The following is a 26,906-nucleotide window of genomic DNA, read 5'->3' on the forward strand; positions in this document are numbered from 1 at the left end:
CTGCAGGATGAAAAGGAGTTAAAGTCTTCTAACTCCTGATGCAAGAAGCATGACTCCTGGTCTTTGTCGGCCCCCGGTTACTAGAACATGTTTGCAAAGAACAGGTGGATTGTCTCCTGTATGCCTACTCCAATAACACAAAAAGCAGAAGGACTCCTGATTCAAAGAAGACCCTGCAGGAGCCCAGACAGGAGAGTAATCTAGGGCATGCCCTTGAGGACTGCAGAATTGACTAAAAATGCCTTTCCTCCCTGTTGGAGTAACCTGGGCGTTAGTAATTTATTTCACCTCAAGAGGAACAGAGAAGGTGCTGCTACATGTCCAGGAAGGACGCAACCAGGACTATCAATAAAAACAGAATTGTTCCACTCAAAGCTTTTTGGCATGATGAAAACAGGCTCAACATGATTATGGTAAAGGCATCCAGCCTTGTGGAGTCTTGCCCAGCTACAGCTTCCAGACCTGTCCAGTTGCAGGATTTTGACTTTAAAAAAATGACGAAGCGCCTAAGTATGAGTTTTGAAGTCCATCTGACTGCCAAACTTGTGGTGAAGGTACAGTGGTGGTCATTACAACTAAGGTCAGTCGGATTGACGTAGGACTGCCGCAACCGCCGGGGATCTTATATCCCTGGCGGTGGCGCAGTGGTCAGAGGCTCCAATATGCTTGGCAGTGCCGCTGCAGCACTGCCAACCGTATTTGGAGTTTCCTCACTGCCACAGTTTTCATGGCGGTGAGGTTGCCATGAGACCTGTGATGGTGAGGAAACAAAGGGAGCCCTCCAGGGACCTCTGTTGCCTCAGGGCTATGAGATGCATGAAGAGGGGCGTATGGTGTACCCCCTGTCTGCATGCACCCTCTTTCCTACACACCATAAGCTGCACATCCCATGCTCTGCAGGGACGGGGATTGAAGCTCCCATTTAAGTGACTTTTTAATAGGCACCGCCATGGGAACGCCAAAGGACTGCCCTCCACACCACAAGGTAATTTGTAATCTGGCAGGCATTGAAGTTTGCAGGTGTGGGAGCAGTGCGATGGTGTGGCGGCCCACTCTCACACCGCCAAACTCATAATCAGGCCCTAAGTCTAAAGGTAAAACCTAGGACCGGGGTCAAGCAGAAAATGTATCCAACTGGCAAAGCACCCTTGGTGGCCATGAGCTCCTGCTTTGTTCCACCCTGAGCTTATGGCAACAAAAACAATTGCTTCAGGGGGAACTTAATGACAATGTATCTGACCTTAGTGGACCCTCGTCAGCCAACGCCTTGGACCATGTTCTGCTGGAAAATTTTAACTTCCATTCCAGAGAATAATTCTGAAAGTTAAAACTCTGACCAGGCCAATTTGCTTGGTGAATCCGAGCATGGGGATGGCCTGAAATCGCATCTGGATCCTGGTAAACTGTGAGCTGTTGCTTTTTATTGATACTTAACTTTTTCTAGGCACTTTTCTGTTTTTACAATTTAAAAAATATTATCTCTGGTTTGCCTCAATCTATTTTAATGCTTTTGGTATTATTTAAATAGTTCTCTATTTTTCGAAATTTTGGGGGCGGGGAGGTCTTGATTGTTTAATTTTTGGTTTCTACTTGTAAATTAACATGCACTTCTTTGGGGGTTGACTGCTGTTGATGCCACATCTCTCAGGGGATCAGCTCAGATTTTGTTGTTACTAACTTTCAATTAATAACCAGATTCCTCACAAATGTCAGTTAAAAACAGCTTATTAATGTTAGTAGTAGATGAAATCCTGTAGTTTGACCTCATGGATCACCAGTAATTCTCACAAAAACATTGAATATTATTTGTGGTGGCGAGGTCGCCACTGTCAAAAACATCATGAGAGCTTTGTACTCATATAAAAAATGCTGCTGGATTACTAAAAGAAAATCAGCACTGGAGATACGTTGCACATATACACTGTTGGACTTGGCCCTTTTTGCAGGGTCATCCCTGAACTTTTTGCCTTCCTCCTATATTTTTTCTGACCTGTTGTTGGCTGTTTTATGACTCTGGGCACTTTACCACTGCTGATCAGTGCTAAAGTGCATATGCTCTCTCTATTGTAAATTATTGTACAAATTAGTGATTCCATGATTGGTTGGTTCGGTTTACCTGTCAGACCCTAGTACAGTGCACCAGGAGTGCCCAGGGTTGGTAAATCTAAAATACTGCTGGTGAGCTTGCAGCACTGATTGTGCCACCCACAGAATCAGCCTGTAAAAGTGTGTCGCTGCTGCAGCATCGCATTGAGCGTCTTGCATCATCCAGGAAGTGTCTCGCAACGCCGAAGAAGCGTGTCGCCATCGCAGCCATCATAGCTGACGCATTGCATCACATCAAGAGAAGAGTCTCGCATCAAGGAAGAAGCGTGTCGCCATCGCAGCCATCGTAGTTGTCGCATTGCACCGCATCAAGAAAAACGCCTCGCATCCACGGAGAAGCGTGCCACCGTCGGAGCTGCTGTCGTCGCATCGCGTAAAGGGGTGTCACCGCTGCAACATCGCATCGAGCGGCAGCGTCTCGCAAACGTCAGAGAAGGGTGTCACTGCCAAGGCCGCTGTCGTTGCATCGTGTAAAGTGTGTCGCCGCGAGTCTTCCCGCAACATCAGAGAAGCGTGTCACATCTGGAAGATCTTCACATCTTTATTTCTTTGCACCAAAAACTTCATCGCATCAACATCGTTGCAACACTTTCGTTGCCCTGCATGACGCATCTAAAAGGTACATTGACTTAAAGTGTCGCATTTAAGAACTCAAGAGAACTAAGCAAAATCCTACCATCTAAAAGTAACAGTATTGTGTGTTTTTGTCGTTTAATGGTCTTGTGGTAAATCTATATAAAGACTACTTATTTTTAATATAAAACCTGTGTGGTGTCCATTTGTAGTGTTGTCACTTGGTTACTGTATGTGTTCACAAATGCTTTACACGCTGCCTCTGAGATAAGCCTGTCTGCTCGTGCCAAGCTACCAAGGGGGTGAGCAGGGGTTATTTTAGGAGTGTACCCCCTTACCCTGACTAGAGGAGGAGGTCCCTATTTGTCACAAGTGCATACCTGTGCCAACTAGAGACCCCCAAGTCTAACATACACTTTTCGACTTCTCGCGAGATATTAATGCTCCCAAGCCAGCCTCTCAAAAGGAAATCACTTGATGGGAACAGGAATAAGAAAAATGGCAAACCAAAAGTACTATTGGTAGCCCAATACTACAAACCTTCTTGAGATTACTTTCATGTAATAAAAAATATGCAGAGCTCTAACTAATGTGTTAATTGGTGATGCACTTAAATGAGAATCTCTTTATTTTGTCCAGTTTAATTGTGACAAGATCAATGTAGTACATTCTTATTATTGCAGAGAATATTTGAGCTAAAGTATTGTACACATGGCTGAGCACTGTTATGTACTCATCTATGGTCACTCTTTTTTTTCCTTCAGAATTTGACAGCTGGTTGGTTCATCAGCATCATCTGGAGTCGCAAACAAATACTCTTCCTAAAACTAGACAGGAATGCAGAACGTGGCCCGAATCCAGAAGCTGTTACCTGCGTAACACTGTAAGTGTAAAGAATGTAATGTGAGGTAAAAAATGTTACGTTGATATTCGTTCTTTTCCATCAATAACCCACTTCACAGTATTTGAACAGTGGCCTCAGATAATATCATCTAATGCGATCTTAACATCCAACTTCAAATTCAAATTACTTGTAAAAAATCTCTTTAGTGAATGTTTGAGGGTCTTACCAATATAAAAATAATCATATTTCAAAATCAACACGTGAAAAAATATACAAAATGTATTTATAACATCATTTCACTGCAGCAAAAAGAGTCAAGGAATTACATACATTCAATATATGTTCCATTTTTAATATGGGATATGACAGAGAATCTCTGACTCTATTAACAACAAGCACATAAAATCACTTTAAATCGTGAATGCCTGTCCCGCGTAGCTGGATAAAGCTTCCCCTCACTAATTGCTGAAAAATTTCCTGATTTAATTAGAAGATAGCTACAAATTCCAACTAAGCATGGGCAAAATGTTGTTTACTCTGCCTTGCATAATTTCCAGCATTTCTCATTACACTTGTTATGCCAAATTCCCAAGATTATGCTATTATGCTATGTTGCATAATTTTGACTTTGTTTGGATACAAATCTTGTTGCAGGCGCGTGGAAACAACCTGAAGGAACAAAATGGGAGCAAATGTTATTCATGCCCCATGTGGTTTTGCACTAGTTATTTTTTTACTGAAATACGTCCTCCAGTCCATCATGGATTAGAGGTTGACATTTGCTCTCAAAAAAGTGTACAAAACGACACACCAGCACTTCAGTAATTATGTGGGCAGTACATGTGCTTTCTGGAAAGGAAATTATATGAATTTCACCAAGAGCTAAATTACTGACTTGATTTAGCAGGTCACCCCGCCCACTCTCCCCCCCCCCCCCCCCCACCCCGGAAATGAGATTGCCTCCCAGCTAAGCCGAAGCCACTTTTCTGTTATGATGTGCTACATTATCTCAATTGCTCAGCCCAAACATAGGTCTTGGCTCACAGTTTTGAATTGTTTTCATGCTGATGGTTTAACTGGCCCTGCTCGCTGGATCTGCCCTTTATCATTACTCGCCTCCATATTGAGCCTGACATCTTTGTTCCCATTCTCACAACCTCAATCCATGCTACCACTCTCCACTGCCCCTACATTGAATCATTCTCCAGACGTCTCACCTACACTTCTGTTGAAATTATGGACTTTATTTTCAAATTGGCAGATGCAAGACAGTTGCCAAAAATTGGCAGGGGCCCCATCCATCAATCCCATGGTTTCCCCACTATATTTATAGATGGTCAAACGACTTAGGGCCTGGTTACGAGTTTGGCGGTCTGACCACCAGTTCGTCACGGCAGTGGGACAGAGTACTCCATCGAGTAGCCGACCTCCCTGCTTTTGGTATTAGGAGTTTCCCATGGGGCTAGCGGTTTCAAGGCGGCAGACACATGGCAGTGGTACGTTTCACTGTTGGAAACGAGACGGATGATAATGCTGTATACACTACAGTGCTTCCAAAATGCAGCTACTGCCATATATAGACGTTTTTGGTGTCAGGCAGGAGTGTGTTGTTTCAGTTCCTCAACATGAATGCCCTATAATGTGGTACCAGCCAGTCAGGTGCTATTTTTTTCCTTTCTTGTTTTGAAGGGTAATATAGCGCAAACCCAACCCGAAGGCATTGTAGTGCTTTACATGTGCACCTGTGGCAGTACACAAGGGCACAATCACCCTCGGCTCACGGGTCACGATTAGTCCGGAGGGAAGCATGGCAAGAACCCCTCCATGGGCCACCTCTGCTTCTCCTGCTGTGGAAGCAGAAGTATCAGTGGTAGTGGCGGTCTTGTGACCGTGTTCCTGCATGCTTTGTAATCACTCCGTCAGACCACCAAGGAGTCAGCAGGAGGAATGCAGAAAATGCAAATGCAGGACACATCCCACAGTCATCATAATCTGGCCCTTACTCTCTGATTCTCCACAAACTGGGAGAGGCACCCTTTCACCACCGAAAGGGACAGGGTCAGAATATCATGGAAACAATAAAAGGTTCCTTTTATGTCACCCACTCTAATTCTTTACACTTTCAGCTGATAGCATAAAACATGTTGGAGCTCTATGTATCCATTATCACAATTGTTCTTCTATCTAAAAACTGAAACCAGTTATATGTATAAATGTCACATTTATAAAAAAAATATTCTCCTTTATAAAATGTTCTCACTGTAATTCTTGCCATAAAACAAAAACCTTCAACAATATATACAAGACATGACACATAAACTACGTCAATCAAAGAAGAATACACATCATCAAGGAAAATAAAAAAACAAAATCATGAGATTCACTAATCCATTATACTTTATAAAAAAGAATTCACAAGATGTCAATCTATTATGCTTTAAAATCAGTAATTTACAGAATGTTGACATAGTGTTTCAGTGGATTAGACTCGATACACACCACCTTCTTCAGGACAGATATTTACAACAGAAGTTTATTTATAAAATATAAAATATACACAAATACATTCTAATAAGCATGTTTACATAAACAAGTTCTGTGTTTTTTAGGTGTCTCACTATTTAATCACATCCCTTCACTTCAGTCATCCAATCACTTTACATGCAGAATTTATTTGAATCATACAATTCATCCATAATGCCCCAGCTAAGGCTATTTGGACTTGTCTTACAGGAAGCATTAACCTGTTAGGTAAATTCATTCTAGTACATAATCAATGCGGTCCCATCTATGTATAACATACCTTCTAAATATTTTTACTTCTTTTTAGAGGCCACGGCATAATGCTTATTACTCTTTTTACCTTAAGCTGGTAAGTTAGATCCACCACCTTCTTCAAATTATACAGGGTGGTTCTTGGGAGAGTTCATCTCTTTAAAAGAGTATACGCCCTTGTGAAGAATCCCTATAGGAGTAATGCTAGTTGCCCCATAGCAATAGATCATGATGCATAGTATGTCAACTTACATCATCAAGGATCCTAATAGGTCCAGTATTTTAAAAGAAAGTACTTTTTATTGAGTATTTTCCGAAAAGGAATTCATCCAGTGGACTTTAACGAGGAAATCACTGTATTAAAATATAAATGTGCTAATTAACATATTCATCTACGGCGCATCTATTGACAAGGTTATGTATTGAGTTCCAATACATTCTTACCGTCGTATGGCACTGGTGTCTTGTTCCACTCAAAATCTCAATTGTTTAGATTTGTTGTACCATGACAGGGCCACTCTCAAAGTTACTTTATACCTCTGACGTTATGAGAACGCTTCCTCCATCTTTCCCCACGTTCTATATTTCATCACTCTATGTCCTGTCCTAACTGTTATATTCATTTTCATAGTGAAATGGGCATTGGATATATATCGTTCAATCGGCCCTTTGTTCACTCACTGTCTACATCCGCCCATCTGCAGCCCATATAATTGGGGCAGCGTTTGCTGTTGAATAATGGGCATTGGGTTTATATCTGTTCAATCTGCCCAGTTGTTCATTTATTGTCTACGCCTGCCCATATGCAATACATATAAGTGTGCTGGTGTTTGCTGTTGAGCTGTGATGGTACCGATAGATATAAGAAGTTACCACCAATCCTTATGAAAATGCTGCCCACTACTAGACACTAATCTCCAAATTGGTTATTGTTACAAGCAAAGTGCCTAGTTCTCACCTTGATAATTTTTCCTAGGAAACTGCCCGTCCGCTAGATCGGGTGTTCTTGTTTGTATTTAATCCAAAGGGCATATTGAAATTCCACTTTTTATTTCCTATATTCACATATTATGTATTGTCACACATAGCTGACACATAGCTGACATCTTATTGTCACGCTGACAATACCATTTTTTCTTTTGCTACTATAGAACTAAATTATATCAAAACATCCCCAGAATAAACTTTGAGTTAATGTTGAACCTATATTACAATTTTGAGTACTTGAGTTTTAATGACCAGGTGTTCTTTTACACGTTTGTTTGAGTGGCGGCCATATTAAAGGTCCACTCTTTATCGCTTATCCCCCAATATGCTTAATTAATACATTGTGTCGCAGGACAATTGACACATATTTTTGACATTATCCCTATCATTTTTACATGCTAATGCGACACTAAATATGTTAAAATTGGCCCAAAACTAAACTTGACTAAAACAAACCAAAATTAAAATAAGTGAATCATTACTCGTGCTAGGAATAAAGATAACACATTGCTTGCCCAATATCTACGATCTACATTACATTCTAAAGTGTATACTATCAGTCTATTCCTCCTCAGTTGGGTCAGAATTGGTGGACAGGTTTATCGCAATCAGACCAAAGATATCAATGCATAAGTTGAGGACAACCTCTACTACTCACTACAAGATATTGTATAATGCTTCATGGTCTACTGTTCTTAGAAAACCTCATACTACTAAAGAGTTATAGAACTATTTTCGGCCTATTACTGAAGTAGTTAGATCCTTTTACATATTGATTCCCAATAGAGTCATTACCTTAGTAACCGTTCCCATTCTTCTCAGTAGTTTAACCCACATATATATGTATCAAATTTACTCGTATAGAACGGTTCTCTTTTCTTTCTCTTTTTGTCAATTTCTCTGGCACTTGTCCATAAGTGCTAATTATGAAACTCCTAACTAAAAGTAACAAAATATACTTTACATCCCATAGAACGTGGGGAAAGATGGAGGAAGCGTTCTCATAATGTCAGAGGTATAAAGTAACTTTGAGAGTGTCCCTGTCATGGTACAACAAATCTAAACAATAGAGATTTTGAGTTAAACTAGACACCAGTGCCATAACACGGTAAGAATGTATTGGAACTTGGCAATAAACGCATCGTAGATGAATATGCTAATTAGCACATTTATAATTTTAAACAGTGATTTCCTCGTTAAAGCCCACTGGATGAATTCCTTTCGGAAAAGACTCAATAGAAAGTACTTTATTTTAAATTACTGGACCTATTAGGATCTATGATGATGTAAGTTGACCTACTACACATCAAGATCTTTTGGTTAAAGGGCAACTAGCATTACTCCTGTAGGGATTCCTCACAAGGGTGTATACTCTTTTTAGATATGAATTCTTCCCAAGAACCACCCTGTATGATTTGAAGAAGGTGGTGGATATAACTTACCAGCTGGATGTAAAAGGAGTTGTAGTAAAACATTATGCCGTGGCCTCTAAAAAGAAGTCAAAATATTTAGAAGGTATGCTATACATAGAGGGACTGCGTTGATTATGTACAGGAATGAATTGACATAACAGGTCAATGCTTCCTGTAAGACAAGTCCAAATAGCCTTAGCTGGGGCATTATGGATGATTTGTATGATTCAAATATCTTCTGTGTGTAAAGTGAATGGATGACTGAAGCGAAGGGATGTGATTAAATAGTGAGAGATCTAAAAAACACTGAACTTGTTTATGTAAACATGATTGTTAGAATGTAATTATGTATATTTTATATTTTCTAGATAAACCTCTGTTGTATATATCTTGTTCTGAAGAAGGTGATGTGTATCGAGTCTAATCCACAAAAACGCTGCGTCGATATTCTGTCAATTTCTGATTTTAAAGCATATTAGATTGACAACTTGTGAATTCTTGATTATAAATTATAATGGATTAGTGAATCTCATGATATTAGGTTTTTATTTACTTGATGATGTGTATTTTTAACTTTATTGATTGATGTAGTTTATGTGTCATGCCTTGTATATATTGTTGAAGGTATTTGTTTTACAACAAGAACCAGAGTGAGAACATTTTGTAAAAGAGAATATTTGTAATAAATGTGACATCTTTACATATAACTGTGTTCAGTGTTTAGATAGAAGAACGATTGTGATAATGGATACATAGAGATCCAATACGTTTTATGCTATCACCTGAAAGTGTGAAGAGCTACAGTAGGTGACACAAACGGGACCTTTTATTTTTTCCCTTACTCTCTGATGTCAGAGCATCTGCTGGCTTCAATGTTGGAAATGTTTAGCCAGTGGCCCTTTTACTACAGAACAGCACGGTTTTTAGTATCAAAACTTGGGGTGGGTGGAATTTGCGTAGTCGCGCTACGCAAAGCCCCGCGAAATGGTAAAAAATCTCCGCGAGCACGTAAAAGTTCCGCAAACAAACGGAATTGCTTGTTCCGCCCGTTCCCGATGTTTTTTTCCTGTTCGCGAACGCTGTTTGTGTGCTCGGGGAAAATAATCTCACGAACACGCATTTGGAAAGCGCAAAAAAGCAAAAAATTACGCAAAGTCGCGGATCATATTATTTTAGGCAATTCCGCGTTCTCCACAGAACGCAAAATTAGCCAAATTCCGCAAATTCAGCGAGCGGAGCGGAGCGGAATTTACTGCCCAGGCCAAATCAAAATCCCACACCGCTTATTTGACAGATTATCCTTAACAATGGCTTTGTAAGGGTGCCATGGGCCCTAGCACAAGTCAGTGGCAGCTCTAGAAATTAATGTTGGGGACACACATGTGATTACACACGTGTGATTACGTCTGGCAATGCATGTGTTGTTATTTATATTACACATATACAAAGTCAGACTAAGCTGTTTGCAGTGAAAGGTAATAGAATTAATTATTGTGAGAACAAGGTGCAGCGTCTGCTTTTTCCTGTGTCACCTCCTGGTATATTCAACAGCTGTGATGGTGAAGCTAAGAGGAGGCCGAGACAACCAGAGCTGAAGTGCAGGCCCCATATCGCCCCTTCTAGATGTTTTTTCTATTTCTTTACTTTTGGTATAATCGCGTCACCCGCGCTTTACTTCTAACGTTAAAAGTAAAGCGCGGGTGCCGCGATCATACCAAAAGTAAAGAAATAAATGTTTTTTCTATTACTTTACTTTTGGTATAATCGCGGCACCCGCGCTTTACTTTTAATGTTAAAAGTAAAGCGTGGGTGCCGCGGCTGCCTGGCGAGCGCTTGTTTTGGTCATGTTTTCTCTTCCACGCGTGTCTTTCATGTTAAACATCTTAATAGCGGCGTTTCAGGCCTCATGTTAGATGTGTGTGTTTCATGGCGTTGGCATGTAGTACTCGCCTCCGTCAATAGGTTTTATTACAGCTGGTGTCGACTGGCATGTTTCCAATGTTTAGATCACTCTAAAAAGTCACATTTTGTATTTGGCTTGGCGTCTGTTTACTTGCCTTATGGCGGTACTTCCTACAGCATCATTGTCAGGCTAGCTAGTTCACAGATGCAATCACGGGACTTGGCAGTCTGTTGCTGGGTGTGGAGTTTTTCCACCTTTGGAAGTGAAGCTGCTCGCTGGTATATACTTTCATTGCTACACCATCTCGTACCTTGCAATCTGAATCTGTGACCATGAGGTGAAACCCAGGTCCCTGCAACGGATAAAATAGCCACTGTTTCACAATGACCTCTCTGCCGTGTGCTGGATACATGTTTCCTTTTGGACTCTCTTTTATGTCTTTCTTTCTTGGTGTTCATTCTCGCATCAATAAACATATTTTAAAGGAGAGAACTATTGACTTTGCCAATGCTTGTTTCACAAAGATCCTGGGTTTATCTAGCCCTCTTCTTGTCCTAAATGTTTTATTTTTGTCCCTTGTCTACAGCGTATTAGTGCTCTCACCCTTTCTGTCCTGATGACCTTTTTATCCATTAAATGTTTGAAATGCGGTTGTCTTGCACAGTTAGGCATCTGGACCACATTCCGGTATGCACAGACCCTGTGTTGGCTGTTTTTTTAGGTTGAGCCTAGCAGCAGGGTGCATGCGCTGCTCGCTCTGCGAGGCATGCTGTAATAGAGTAAGCAGTGGAAGCCCTGCCCACTCTCCACCCATATTTTTAATTGGCTGGTGTCATTGTCTTTCATAAAAGCTGAATTCTGATTCATTATGAGGCTTGTTAGTCCCTCCTGGGTTCCGCCTTGTCTCCATTTGTCACCTCTCATAAACACTGGACCTTTTACTTGGCTCGTTACAGGGTCTCTGTTATTTAGTGGGTGAGCACTATTTTCTTTAATGGTCTTTCCTCATTCCAATGCAGTCCACTTTCACTTTAGTGGCCACGCTGCTTTATTTAATTAATTTGCAGCACGGTCCGCATCAGCTCAGTGTAGCACAGGCAAACAAGCATTTGCAATGCAACAGGTCTCGCATTTACGCGAGTTTGAGCTATTGGCATTGTAAATGACAATGCCTTTTATTTATGTTTTCGTTTTTTAAACATAAATAAAACGCATTGCCATTTACAATGCTAATAGCTTAAACTTGTGTAAATTCGAAACCTATTGCATTGCAAATGCTTGTTCCTTTTGTTATAAATCAATAAGAATCTCGACCAGTCACCATGAAATTGCAGATATCTGACGTTACACTTTTGCTGCAAGTGCTCTCGATGTGCCTTGCAGGAGCACGTTTTGCAAAAATATCCTTGCTAAACTGGAGGACGTCTCTAGGTGTAAGGTGGATGGTTTCACACCAGGCCAACAGATGACAGGCCGAACATTACCGCAGTAGTTTGGCAAATTGCCCACCATGCTCTAAATCATGGGTACTCACAAACTTTCTCTCAGGGGCCAAATTTACAGTGTGGTTTGTGGCCGAGGGCCGCACCGGTGGGGGCGGGGTCAGAGGGGGAGGGGCGGGGCTAAAGCAAAAATAAATTGTGACCATGAGGTTGAACACAGGTCCCTGCAGCAGACGCCTTCGTCCACTGAGCCACCAGACCCGGCATACACAAATCTCTCTCTCTCTCTCTCTCTCTCTCTCTCTCTCTCTCTCTCTCTCTCTCTCTCTCTCTCTCTCTCTCTCTCTCTCTCTCTCTCTCTCTCTCTCTCTCTCTCTCTCTCTCTCTCTCTCTCTCTCTCTCTCTCTCTCTCTCTCTCTCTCTCTCTCTCTCTCTCTCTCTCTCTCTCTCTCTCTCTCTCTCTCTCTCTCTCTCTCTCTCTCTCTCTCTCTCTCCCCCTCTCCCTCTCCCTCTCCCTCCCCCTCCCTCCCTCCCTCCCCCTCCCTCTCTCTTCCTCCCTCCCTCTCCCTCTCCCTCCCTCTCTCTCTCTCCCCCTCTCTCTCTCTCCCTGTCTCTGTCTCCCTGTCTCTCTCCCCCTGTCTCCCTCCCTCCGTCGCCCTCCTCCCTCTGTCTCCCTCCTCCCTCTCTGTCTCCCTCCTCCCTCTCTGTCTCCCTCCTCCCTCTCTGTCTCCCTCTTCCCTCTCGGTCTCCCCCTCTGTCGCCTGCCCTCTGTCGCCCTCCCTCTGTCTCCCTCTCTGTCTCTCTTATCTGTCTCCCCTTCTGTTTCCCCCTCTGTCTACCCCTCTGTCTCCCTCCATCTGTCTCCCTCCCTCTGTCTCCCTCCCACTGTCTCCCTCCCACTGTCTCCCTCCCTCTCCATCCCTCTGTCTCCCTCCCTGTCTCCCTCTCCCTCCATCTGTCTCCCTCTTCCCCCTGTCACCCTTCGTCTCCCTCCCTGTCTCCCTCCCTCTCCCTCTGTCTCTCTCCCTCCATTGCCCTCCATCTCCCTCCGTCTCCCTCCCTCTTCCCCGTCTCCCTCCCTCTTCCCCCGTCTCCCTCCCTCCCTCTCCCTCCCTCTCCCTCCCTCTGTCTCCCTCCGTCTCCCTCCCCCCTCCCCCTCCTTCCGTCTCCCTCAACTCCCTCCCTCCCTCTGTCTCCCTCCATCTCCCTCCCTCCGTTTCTCTCTCTCTCGCTCTCCCTGTCCCTCTGTCTCCCTCTGTCTCCCTCTGTCTCTCTCCCTCCCTCTGTCTCTCTCCCTCCCTCTGTCTCTCTCCCTCTGTCTCTCTCCCTCTGTCTCCCTCCCTCCCTCTGTCACCCTCCCTCCCTCTGTCACCCTCCGTCTCCCTCCCTGTCTCCCTCCCTCTCCCTCTGTCTCTCTCCCTCCCTCTCGCTCTGTCTCCCTCTGTCTCCCTCTGTCTCCCTCTGTCTCCCTCTGTCTCCCTCCGTCTTCCTCCGTCTCCATCCCTCCGTCTCCCTCCCTCCTGCTCTCTCTCTGTCTCCCTCCCTCTGTCTCTCCCTGTCTCTCTCCCTTCCTCTGTCTCCCTCCTTCTCCCTCTGTCTCCCTCCCTGTCTCCCTCTCTCTGTCTCCCTCCCTCCCTCTGTCACCCTCCGTCTCCCTCCCTGTCTCCCTCCCTCTCCCTCTGTCTCTCTCCCTCTGTCTCCCTCCCTCCGTCTCCCTCCCTCCATCTCCCTCCCTCCGTCTCTATCTCCCTCTCTGTCTCCCTTCCTCTCCCTCCCTCTGTCTCTCTCCCTCTGTCTCCCTCTCCCCCCCTCCCCCTGTCACCCTCCGTCTCCCTCGCTCTGTCTCCCTCCCTCTGTCTCCCTCTTTGCCTCCCTCTCCCTTCCTCTCCCTCCCTCTGCCTCACTCCCTCTCCCACGGTCTCCCTCCCTCTGTCTCCCCCAGACTGCGCCTCTCTGTCTCCCTCTCTCTGTCACCCTCTGTCAACCTCTGTTTCCCTCCCTCTCCCTCTGTCTCCCTCTCCCTCCCTCCGTCACCCTCTGTCATCTCACCCCGTGTGTGTGTGTGTCAGTCTTCAGCCCGGGCTGAGACAGCTTCCCAGCCCGCACACACAGCCGCACTGAGACAGCTTCCCAGCGCTCACACACAGCCGCACCCGAGTACCTCACAGGTCTTTAAAAGACCATTTACATGCTAATAAGCTTTGTTGGATTTCACCTCTTAGGCCCCTGCATCTCCACTTTGACAATCACTATAATCCCCCGGGCCCCCACAGAGCAGTCTCAGAGTCCGGGCTTCTGCACCCGGCAGTGTTTGCTAACACTATTTTATTTTTTATTTTTCTTTAAACACAGGTAGGATGTCTGTAAGGTCCGCGGGCCGCCAAGGAAGGCTTGCCGGGTCGCTGGCGGCCCGCGAGCCGTACTATGAGTAACCGTGCTCTAAATGATTCTAAGTGTTTTCCAGAAAAGATTTCACATTTGGTGAACCGCCCAGTAAAAAACATTATTGTAGTTTTCTTAGCTCCTATATTGATAGGCGGGTCTTATATTATGTTTAACCCGTTCCCTGCTCATGACGGAACCACTCCGTCATGAGCCACGGGCGCCGTGTGCTCATGACGGAGTGGTTCCGTCATGCTGCGGCCATTGGCGGCCGCTCCGCCCACGCGGCACTGATTCCCCGCCTGTGCGGGCGATCAATGCAAGTGGGCGGAGTCATGACGGAACCACGCCGTCATGAGCACAGCTCGCCCGTGACTCATGACGGCGTGGTTCCGTCATGAGCATGGCGGCGCCGCGCTGACCCCAAACCCCCCCAGCGCCGCGGCGGAATTCGTGCCGCGGCGAAGGGGTTAAAAAACAAATTGTACTCTAAATCCAAATCATTTTTATGATGATTACATTCTTTCCACTGTATATGTCCCACGTTTGGTGTTTATGTTCAGCTCTCCGATGTCCCATGGCGTCTGTTTTGCACTCAAATTTGTTTTTAAATGTTTTCCTTTGGCTGTTTTTAGCTATTAAGTGTGTCACTTAATTTTAACCAGCCTGTTATAAGACGCTGTATTGCTTGGGTGAGAAAGTTTCATGAGTGGGCATGCTCCATCTGGGAATCGGCTCGAACCTCTTTATTACACATGTCCAAATTAAATTAGCTGTACAGGTTCCACAGGATTACTTTCACCTTCTTCCCCAGTGTATCTCTAGGCACATAAACTTCAATGTTCCAGGATTTCTTATTCAGTTTTTGCACAGTTCGGGGTCAGCTCATGCAGATGCCTGGCAGGCGAGGCACCCTCATGAGGCTGAACAAACGTCTGGCACCCAAGCAAACCTTTAGAATTCATTGCCAATCAACCACCAACGGAAACGCAGAAAGTATGACAGAAATCTTTTCTGGAGGCAAACTCTTTAGTGGGTTTGTCATCCTATGACTCAAGAGTAAGCACTGCTGTTAGTGTATTGTTTCTCGAAATGCTACAGAATTTGTTGTGCATGAATAATGTTTGTGCCTGATTTAATCATGACTAAAGAAGTCGCACCAGGTACCTGTTGTCCCCATTCTCCTGTTCAAAATTAATTTTGATTTGCTCATTTTTTTTTATTTGGTGCCAAACTTCTAAAGAGAGATATTTCTTTTTTGATAATTGTAAACCAAGGAATTGCTTTCCCCTTGTGACCAAGCAGGAAGGCAGACTGGGCACAATTCATCAATCCCTTGCAGTGCAAAATAAAGGCCGAACTGCATAAACTAACTTTAAGTAGAGCTTCAATCTAGCACGTTGTATTGTAATATTAATAGCTTGTTTTTATAAAGCACTTTCTAAGTGCTTTAAATTAATTACCCAATGTAATGTTCATCAATTTCCTGGCGCCAGAAAGGTGGTGCGCTGAATCTGCCTTGCCAAAATTCAAACTTGTGTCCAGATAACCTCATATGGAGGGTGAGCATTAAACTCACTGAGACATCATCACTGGATGTGCTAATTGATCATATTTCTTTAAATAACAGTCCATTCTGTTTTTAAAGCAATTTTTTTTTTATGTCAACAACATATGAGCATTGTTCCCCACTCAAAACATAGGGTTGGCATATCACACTAAGGGCCTAATTACCAGTTTGGTGGTCCATCAGACTGCCGAACCTGTGGTGGAGGTGCGGAGGGGGTCGGGGAGCGCCGCACTAGTGGTCTGACCTCTGTATTACAAGTACAGCGGTCGGACTGTTTTGGTATCACCACAACAATTGGGGAACCGAGTTCCCTGGCGGTGGCGCGGTGGTTTGGGGCAGCAATATGCCTCTGTGGCACCGCCAAGCATATTCTGAGTTTCCCCACCGCTAGCCTTTTTCTGGAGGTGCCAGCCTTTGCCTGACAGTGGTGATACAAAGGGGGCCCTACAGGTTCCCCTGTTGCCCTGTACACTGGGATGGATGCAGGGGGGGAACATGTTGTGCCCCCTTGTGTGCATTCATGCCCAGTTCCTGCAGAGCATGGACTGAACAGTCAGTGAGGTGCAGGAACTTGCTTTAGCATTGCCACTGCGGTGTCTTTTTCATAGTCACCACCGTGGGATTGCCAAAGGAGAAAACTCTTAGGGGTATATTCACAAGAACGTGTCATAACTACCGCAAGAGTAGCGTAACCCAACTTTCAATATCGCAGCCTATCGTGGGAAAATAACCCTGTGTCAACGTGAGATTCACAACAAGGCAGTAGCATGCGATAGTCAGCAGATAACGCACCAAATCTCTGCGTGAAAATCAACGCCACGCCGCATAAATGCTATACGCAAACGCAAAAAAAATGCGATGAGGCCAACCGCTGTACAAAAAGTAGCGAAAATCAGCCACAGGCCGGCAAATCCCACGTGTCTGGTGGAACAATGCACCATAAAAACCACAGAAATAATCCACCAAAAACTATCCAAAGTGCATAGCACCATGGATGCACCCTGACACAGCGCAGGGACCAACTCGAACCCCACAACCCCCACAGACTACCAGCAAGGAACAACGGGGTCTGGGAAGGCCAAGGAGAAGAGGGAGAGGAAGATGGGGTGCAGACCGCAGGAAAACAAGACCAGCGTCACGGAGGTGACAGAACACTACCAGCAACTGACCCCCTAGCAGACCACCTGGATTGCAGTCGGAGTGGCGAGGAGGCCAATCCAGCAGTCCAATAGGCACCGGCATGACGTGACTACCTAAACCTAAACCAGGCACAAAACCCGCTGCCAACAGGAAGGCAGCAATGGCGACAGGAGGTGGCAGTCCAGCACCACCAGAGGAGCTGAAGGAGACCCAGGCCACAGTCATCAGTGTGGAGACGGTGCAAGGTGTAGGTAGTAAAGAACCAGCTCGAGAGGACCTGACACAACATCAACAGGGAATGCAACAAACAGGGACTGGGGGGATGGGGGAGTGGGCATAATGGCATACATGCACAACGAGGTGTAGCACACTGCACACCCACAATCACCTAGGTTCATGGTCCTGATCTCCTTGGCACATTGTAGCACACACACATAGCACGAACAGCATACCCACATTGACGACGAGGAACAACGTGCATAGCCGACACTGCGGAACAAAGGACACAACTGGCTCCGCACATGCACAGAAACATGCCTACTACATCTGACAGAGCCGGAAACTGGGAAATGGAAATGTACGCGTACGACCTCACATCCGACTGTACACTGTCCCGCAGAAGAATCCAGCACCCCCCAAACAGTCACAATGTACATTGCCATACAGTCGGCATGCAAACCTCCACAATGCGCCAACATATATGTCAACACAAAGTCAATACGCACCTCCACTTCACATCGCAGAGGGGCACACAACACTTTCAGCAGAGCACAGAATACAACACATTAGTGATGCCGGAGAGGACCACCACACCGTCGACACCGACGCCCTACAACAGCACATGGATATCCCACGCAACCCCCACCAGAACCCGGACAGCCAAGCTACTCAGAGGAGAACACAGAGCCTGCAACAGACCACACAGCAGGAAGCCCCCGCAAGCACAGCTGGCTCACAACACTTCACCCACCCACACATCGTACCCCAATGCCATGTTCCTGCATGCCAAAAGGAGGTGGCCCAACAGGTGTGGGTGGGGGCCGAACCCATGGAATGCGAACCAGGACACATACATAGGTGTCTATCACCCTTCAGGGGCCACCAATAGGAGACCCACACTGCCAGAGACACACGCAGATGCACATTCACAGTAGAGAACCACGAACAGGGGCGCTCAAATAGCAGTCACACACCCATGTTGGCTCTGCGTACAACGGCCCTGGCCACTCCCCTTACAAATTGAGTGGGTGACGACAAAGCTACATGTCCAAGCTCCAACCTCGCTGCCTGTGGTGACACGTCTGCATCAGATGTACACAGCACAATGTAATGGCGTAGGGCCCAGGGCCCTCATGCAGACAACAAGACCACAGGGACACATGCAGATATCATGTTGAACTGGCTACGGGCACATGCGCCTGGCCCCTTTATTGGCAGGGCAACATGTCCAGTGACGCCTGTGGTGGATGTGTTTGGGGTGAGTGTAAGCCAGCATGCACGGAATGTCTGGTGCTGGCAACCACTTGAACATTAAACACCAGTGCAACAGAAACAGAAAACACATGCATAAAAAAGTAAACTGCTGAGCGACATGGAGGGAGCCGGAGAAAGTCCAGTGGACAGCCAACATGCAAACAGAAGTCTCAGAGGGTGGCAGTGCCCTGGGGATGGGACACTAGAGATGAGCCCGCCCATGTGAAGAAAATGTCTCAGATTGTGTCCCTCCGACAGATACCTGATGCAGATGCAGTGGGGTGTGTCATACCTGCATCATCTTCCCCATCAACGTCTCAAGGCCCCGCACTGTTTGAGGTGAAATAGCTGCGCAACCTCTCCACAGCTCAAAACTCAATCAGTAACGGACAATGGCTTGCGGTGCACTGAGTCACTGGCACCTGGAGTGCTGAGCAGGGTATCAGACCAATGATGGCATCCACGACAGGTCTGAGAAACTCCGCAAGTCTGTCAAGACCACCGTGTCGACTGTGGCAGGTGGCTGTTGGAGGTGGTCCTTGCAGTGGTGGCGTGTGCCTCCTGTGGTGATGCCACATCCAGGCCGGTCCGGACTCGACTTGGTGTGTGAGCCCTGGTGGGATGCTGTTGGGCCCGGAGGCTGCGTACAGCGCAGGGCCACAGAGAAATGGCATTGATGACCCCAAGGCCAACCCTTCAGGGGCCATCCAATATCTCAGAAGAAGGGGTCCCGGGCCTGACAAGTACAGAGTTAGTGGCCCCGGATGCACAGCGGCCGGCACAGGCACCCAGCCACGGGACGGTGACTTGCGGTGCAGTCAGATGGGCCATGCGACCTGAGCGGGTCACCATCAATGTCCGAGGTGTATGTTGTGGAGGATATCAGGGGACAGTGGAAGGTGTCCTCCAGGGCATGACGCCAAAAGGTTTGATTTTATCTGGAGGCAGCAAATGGAGGAGTGGAATGTGACAGCCTTGTTGCCACCACCAATTAGATATCAGCTACATGAGGATGAAAAGTGCCCCCTAGTCCATAGACTCAGACGCCACCAAAGTTCGACCAGAGGGTGTCCATGATTGTCGGGGAACAGACTTAGTGGCACCGGGGCTGTGAGGGGATGCTGATTGCGATGATGCCAGTACGCTGATATGAACTCAGCCATTGCAAAATGAAGAGTCTGTGACCTACTGGACCGCAGTGTAGGATGGAGGCAGCGGTCAGCAGTGGCCCACAGCCATGTGTCGTTGGCTGGCGAGGCACAGAGTTAGTGACACAAGGGCAGTTGTTGGTAGGGTTCGATCACCTCTGTAACGATGATCTTGTTCCCTCGGACTGCAACGCGTCATCCTCTTACGCCTCTCCTTGTGTGCGATGACATGTTTTCTGCCTTTTGAACAACCGATGATCAGTTCCAAATCTGTGACCCACTCGTGCGCAGCGTAGGCCAAGAGCAGTAGTCCGCGTAGGGTCACAGACATGTGTGGTTGTGATGCCATGCACAGACTTGTTGGCACCACATCAAAGTGAGTATAGTGAGTTGTCCTATGCCTTAAATGGTGTTCACTGCCATGGTGTAATCAATACTCAGTTCCAAATGTGTGACCTACCTGACCGTGGTATAGGCCTGAGGCAGCGGTCAGCACGGGCTATTCACCGAGTGTTGCCGGCATAGGTTGGATGGCCCAACCGGCCTGCGTAGTTCAGGTTCAGTTGCACCACATGTTCGGACACCTCTGTGTATGTGACCCGGGTTTCGTCCGGACTGAGACACATCTTCCTCTTACTCCTCTCCGTGCGACCACTGGTGTGGACTCTGCCATTCATGATTTGCGCCTAGGTGCTGGATGTGGGACCTGCTGGTCTGCAGGGTAGGACTGGTCCCTCATCCACGTTTCGCCGGCTGGCGTTGAACAGGGTTAGTGGCACCACGTGTCGCAGGCTGGCTTTGAACAGGGTTAGTGGCACCACGTGTCGCTGGCTGGCATTGAACAGGGTTAGTGGCACCACGTGTCGCAAGAAGCCCATATGGAACTATGCCTCACTGATTGGGTGGGGCCTGGTGCTGTTGCCGCTGGCCCGGATTTGGGGACACTGCCATTCATGACTCAGGACACAGTTTCACACATGGGACCTACTGGGCAGAGGAGTAGGCCTGAGGCGGCAGAAGAGTATGTCAACGAAAAAGGACTAAAGCGGGCCCGTGTCGTGGAGGCCGTGATGGTCTGAGGAGGCTGCCAAGGTCTCAGGACTCGGGCCTGGAGCTTGTGCTGGAATGTGGTGGGCCCTCCTTGACACACGCCGGTGTCGGCAGGTGATCAGTGAGGCCTGGCTGTGCAGTTTTGTGGTCCAGCATGCTGGGGTCGGGCAGCCGCACAGCATCGCAGGCAACTCCACTCTAGAGGACGGCGTCGGCCTCGTGGTGGGGGAGAGGCGCCGCCCTGGCAGAGACGTTGGGCTTTCCGGACGAGAACCATGCCCAGGGCTACGTGCTTCTTATTCAAACTCCTACGCTGGCGTGGCGTATGCTGGGCCATCCCACTCCAGTCACGCTTGGGGGGGGTAACAGGCAAGATTTCTGCGAGGTCCCCCACTGGCTGTGGTGACATGGTTGCGTCCACTGTCCACTACACTCCATTCACCAGGGGTGTATGTCGCCATGGATATGGGTGTGTGCTGCATACTGCGGTCTGTCCACCACATCTCCGCCACTCTTGGCATTGTGTACTTTCCCAATCATGGTACTACTGCATCCTTCACACATGCCTGTTGGCCACCTCTCCCCACATTCGGCTGTTGTGTGGCTGAGGTGCCCTGCCGTTGATGGCTCATGTTCACGGCTTGGCAAGGTAACCATTGTGAGTTGTTCAGTCGTGTCTGGTGGGTGGGCATGTTGTTGTGCATGTTGGTTGTGATTTTGTGATGTGTGCATTGCCAGAGTTGTGATTTGCATGGTTGTGGAGTTGAGGTGAGTGGGATGTTCATTTGGAACTTTCCAAGGGGCTGTGCATTTCCCTTGGTGCCATCCTAGGAACGCTGGTTGCTGATGGACTGTCAGAGGATGGAGGAATCATGCACACTGGCTGCGAAATTGTTGGAGGTTCCACGGTGTTCTGTTGTTGCCTGAACATTGGGGTGGGACGTGTGCTTTATGTTGCGGTGATTGTGTGCAGTGTCACCAGGGGGCACAGGTGGGACATGTGTGCTGTAGATTGCCTCCAGCACGTGCGTGTATTCTGCTATGGCGTATGGTCTTTGCTTGGGCTCCAGCATGACCTGTGCATTGTGTTGGACATATGGGGACTGGGGTACCAGGGTGATGGTGATGTCCAGGACAGGTGTGAGGGACTTATGGCTGGCAGTGAGACTCCTCCGACTCCGGTGGGTGTTGGTTGGTGGGTGCCAGGGGCCAACAGGTGCTGCCAAGCCAGCAGCTTGGTGTGGGGTGGGATGTTGGTTGTCTGCTGTGTTGGTGCTGTAGGCTGTTGGGTGATGATGGTCGGGATGCATGGGATGGTTGTCCCTTTCAGCTTGTGGTGGACGGTGACATTGTCAGAGGTTGGGTCTGTGCGGCGGGTACGCTTCCTGGGGTCCGCTGTCTTTGTCTATGCTGCGTCTGTGGAGGTCCGGGGGGGTGTTCCGGGTGTGGGTTGTGGTCCTGGGGTGTTGTCGGTGGGTGTTGTGGCCCTCTTGGGTGTCTAGGCCGCATGATGGGTGGCTCCATGGCATCTGTTGCCCTTCCGATGTGGCCCTGGGCTGTGCTCCCTTTTGTTGTGCAGGCTGCCGCCCGACTTTACACCAGGTCAGAGCAGGTGTAGATTTCCTGGTGCTAACGCGCCTTATCACCTGTTTTGTGTTTTTATCGCAGATCTGTCTGGTCGTTGAGAATGTTGAAGTGTGATGTTGTCGCGGCTTTTGGCACGGGAACGCCCACTCTGCATCTCATTAGCGATAGTTGCGGGGGGTCTCTGTGGTGATGTTTTTTGCGGCTGCTATCGTGGGTAATCTGGTGCTGGGGGCTGTTAACACCAGCTTGTGAATGGGGCGATAGATTTATCGCAACTTTGGCTGCGTTAAAGTGCCGTTGACTCGGCGATAGTTCCTTGTGAATATGCCCCTTAATGTGGCAGGCAGGCGGCAGTCGACTTTGGTGGTGCGGGAGCAGTGAATTGGTGTGCCGTAACGCTCTCGCACCGCCAAAGTTGTAATCAGCTCCCATGTCTGGAGGACACCATATATCCAGTTCTGTTCATTTATTGTTTATTTTGCAATTCATTTCCATTCAGTGGATTACTACAAACATTTCAAATGGAACTATCAAAATCCATAAGTCCCAGAAGCCATGTATTTACAATATACAGTCCAATGCAAAATCCCAATTTGTTGTACATTAACACCACACGGGCAATATTACTAATTTGTCACTAGATGTAGTATAATGAGCATGAGCTGGACCAACACTAATAAACACACATGAAAAGTTAATAATGCCTCCTGAACTGGATGGAGAGCTCTGAGGATTTCAGTGGACAACATGTGTGGAAGTAGTGTCTAGTTTGGGTCTTTCTTTCTCATTTGATTTAATTTTTATCTATGATACTTATGACTCACTTTTTCTCAAAACTAGTTGCAATTGTGTGAACCGTAGTGTATGAATAAGAAAGAAAGTAAAAAGAGTTATGTGGTTTTAGAGGAATGGCTTAAGAGAAAGAAAATGTTTCAATTCTATAGGAAGACACTTTATTTAGACAATCATGTCCATTAAGTACCAGGTAAAATAATTTAAAGGAAATTGTAAATATGGGACATTAAAATATGCTAAACAAATAAACAGTGTCTATTTATACATTCCTAGCCTTTTCATAGTTGAGAAAGAGCTAAAAAACAGATGAGGCTCAATACATACCAATTTAAAGTGAAAATGACTATTAGCATGATCGTAAATATTGCAAAGCAATACTCAGCATAAGAGTTTTTTGCCAGTACAACCTTTTTGGCCCAAGGTTTCTGAGGCTTTTCTGAGAAAAGGGTTGCAAGAGAGTCTTGGAAATAGGGATATTCAGAAAAAGCGAAATTCACAGGTTGTACATTTTAAACATTGGTGGCATTAAGACACAGGCCATAATTACATGTGTCCTTGTGACCTTGATGGAGGTGGCATCAGGAGTTACCACCCCCATCACCGCTGCAAGTTCCATGAGGACAACATGGACCCTGGTGCTGAGCAAAACATGTGGCAAATGGTTCCGAAGCATTGATTCTCAGGTTATTTCACCAAAAACTTGGATTAGGGAGCAGTTTTGCCACACGAGTTACAAATGCTTGCATTAGAAGTAATTTCACAAGGAGGGAGTACCAAGCCATTTTTAATTCCACAGATAATGAGTTCAAGGAGTTAATCTGTGAGTAAGAGCATTGGGTGAGGGAGGGCTTGGGAAGGTACTTGGGGGAATATTAGCAAGAGCTGGCGATCAAATTATCGCCGCTTTAGCGTCCGTTTTTGGGCAAAAAGCAGCGATAATCTTATGGCAGTATTAGCAAGGACACGCGTGTTTCCTTGTCTTAGCACCCGTTTCACTTACGCCATGCATCTCATCCCTAATGAGATGCAAAGTAGGTGTTCCTGACTAAACTGCACGGGTTAACTCCGCTACGCCAGCTTCGCGGTATTTACAACATGCCCCGGACCCGCGAAGCGATATTGCGCTAGGCACCCCTTAACTCTGGATTCTAACATCTTGTATTTTCTTGACTACACTATGTTTACTATGGAAGGTGGATTCTAGGTTTGTGGCCACTGGACCCTATCATCAAGCTTATCTCCATTTTTGCTGGATTATCGCTGGTTTTCCAGCGGTGTTGCCCCATATCACCGGCTATCGACTGAATTATTATCGCCAAAGCGCTAAGCATTGTTGATACAGCGCTAGCCTGGTGATAATTTCCAGCGATAGTAAAAAATGCCCTAAGCGCGTTCAGCGATAATTATCGCTGCGGCTTGCTAATATGACTCTTGGAGAGCACAATAAATTGAAAATAAGAATGATAATAGAACAAAGATATGACAGTTTACCTCTCATTGCCCACTAGGATAAGTCAAAACAAGGTATGTATGTGCCGAATCAATCCGGAAGCATCTTTTACCTCTGTTTGCTGTAATACATTATTTTGATTGGTTGGTATTCGAGCACTACAGCTCACAGAGTGCATACACATAGTGTTCATATGAACCCATAAACATCTCATCGCCACTCTGAGAACTACAATCCTTAGATGACCACCTTCTACATGGTCATTAGGATACTGTTTCCATTTCAAGACGTTTTTGCTAAATGCATTCTGGGTGTTGTAGTTTTATTTAATTACCATTTAACTAGTTAGTCTAACACACCTGAAAGATGTCTAGGTGAAAAGTTGAAGACTCGACAACATGCTCGTAACAGCATCAATTTCCATCTTGCACTGATGCCTGAATCTGATGCCACTTAGCCATCCTCGGCTGACAGGCACAGCTGTGCAATACTGTACCCTTCATGTAGATTCATTTGCTACTCCAATGCAACTGCTTCTCCCTACATTTTCCCAGCTAGCACTGGAGGAAATTCCATGTTCTTTTCTTTGTGAAATTTTGTGGAACTTGTGCAACAGTATGCCAAATTTTGAAAAATGTACTTAACCAGTGTCTCATATCAACTTTGGTTGCCATGCTATGCATTGTGGTTTAAACGCTATTTGCATTACTTGAACTCCAACTCACAAGATTACTTTCTCAGTACTTTACACTGGTTTGAGTCACTTTTTAGGAATTTGCACGCCCACAAGGTGTTCATAAATAAGCCCCTACATTTAAACTAATATGAAGTTGAGTTTGCTGCGGAAATAATTCTTCTTCCCCTGGTGGTCTCTTGTGTTAGATTTTGTGACCTATCTTGACTTTGCTAATGCTATTGCTTTGCTATAATCAAGTCTTTGATGTAGAAATTAGTAGCTGGGTTTTCCATCAGACCTTCAATGCATCTTCCATTGCTCACCCTATACTTCATGCCTGGTGTGTCCTTTGTTAATTAAATAATGGTCGTCATGAACACTCAGAGAATTTCAGTATTAAAGGCAAAATATGTTTTGCCTGTTGGAGCACTCCACTACACTGGAAAGAAAAATTCTGCTCATTGTGGTATTTTGGTGCCAAACCAGTTGTTGGACTGAGGATAATACTTGGCCCCACCTCTTGGCTGCACCGCCACTGACAGGCATTGCATTTTGAAAAACTCCTAAACCTTAAAGTTGCATGTCCTTAAGGGTCTTTGCTCAGACATCCACTTCAGAAAATCTTCTATATGGAGTACAAGTACAGTAAAGTACAATTAAGGTACACATTACAAGATTGCAAAATCAACTTTACACAAAGGGGTTTGAGACTGCCTAGTTACCCTGGGTAATGATGGGACCATTCTGTGTGCACCCCTTAATAGAGCTCAGGTTATCTGCTATAGTGCTAGCCCACACTTAATGTGTTGAAAGTAATAATAACATGTTCATGTGCCCAAAGCTTTTGTTTTGAGCTCCGTGCAGGTGAAAATCAAGGCTTCCCAGTCTTGATTCCACCTCTTGCCTCTTTCTTCCACCACCGACACTTCCGCTTCCTATCCCTTTAACCACCACTTTCAAAGTTTTTCATCCCTACTTCTTCCCTTTGTCACCATTTTCCTATTCTCATTTTCCCCTTCCTTTTTTCAGCTTTCTCTCTCTTGCTCTTGGTCAAAGTCTGTCATTGCTAGTGCCAACTATCTGCAACCACCTAAACAAATTAAGCAATATTAGTGAATCCTTACATTAATTTCTAAGCTCACTAATTCAGTTTGCTTCTTATGTGTGTGTATATATATATGTATATATATATATATAGATTCACACACACATATATATCTATACATTACAGTTATTGTTTGGACCTAGTTTCTATCTGAAAGGTGATTCTCAGTTGCATATATCTTTGGCACCGGTTGATGAGTTTTCATGAAATTTCCCCCCAAAATGTGCCTGTTACTTTAGCTGCTGTCTGGAAAGGTTCGGAGTGGTTCGTCAAGCGGGGACAGAGAAAAAAGGGGTCCCAAAATGCATTTTCCCCATGTTAATTCCCATAGGACCTTTATAAACAACAACAGCCGAACCGCTGGACTGAATTACACCAAATTTAGCAGAAAACTAGCTTTTAGTCCACAGATCATGCTTTTATGATTAAGTGTTAATCTGTTCCATAGTTTTTGGAAATGTTAAGAGAAAATAAAATGTGTATATTTA

The 26,906-nt window shown here is 46.0% G+C and overlaps 1 protein-coding gene across 9 annotated transcripts in view; it reads left to right on the plus strand.

Moving 5' to 3' along the window:
• Positions 1 to 26,906, plus strand: part of LOC146798382 (leucine-rich repeat and fibronectin type III domain-containing protein 1-like protein) — a 2,623,090-nt gene that overhangs the window by 1,611,396 nt on the left and 984,788 nt on the right. For all 9 annotated transcript variants that reach the window (XM_085625642.1, XM_085625645.1, XM_085625643.1 and 6 more), the window contains one exon: positions 3,444 to 3,562. The gene's annotated coding sequence lies outside the window, so the exon portion shown is untranslated. The remainder of the gene's footprint in view (positions 1 to 3,443; positions 3,563 to 26,906) is intronic.

Source organism: Triturus cristatus, chromosome 9, assembly GCF_964204655.1.
Source record: "Triturus cristatus chromosome 9, aTriCri1.1, whole genome shotgun sequence".
Taxonomy (NCBI): domain Eukaryota; kingdom Metazoa; phylum Chordata; class Amphibia; order Caudata; family Salamandridae; genus Triturus; species Triturus cristatus.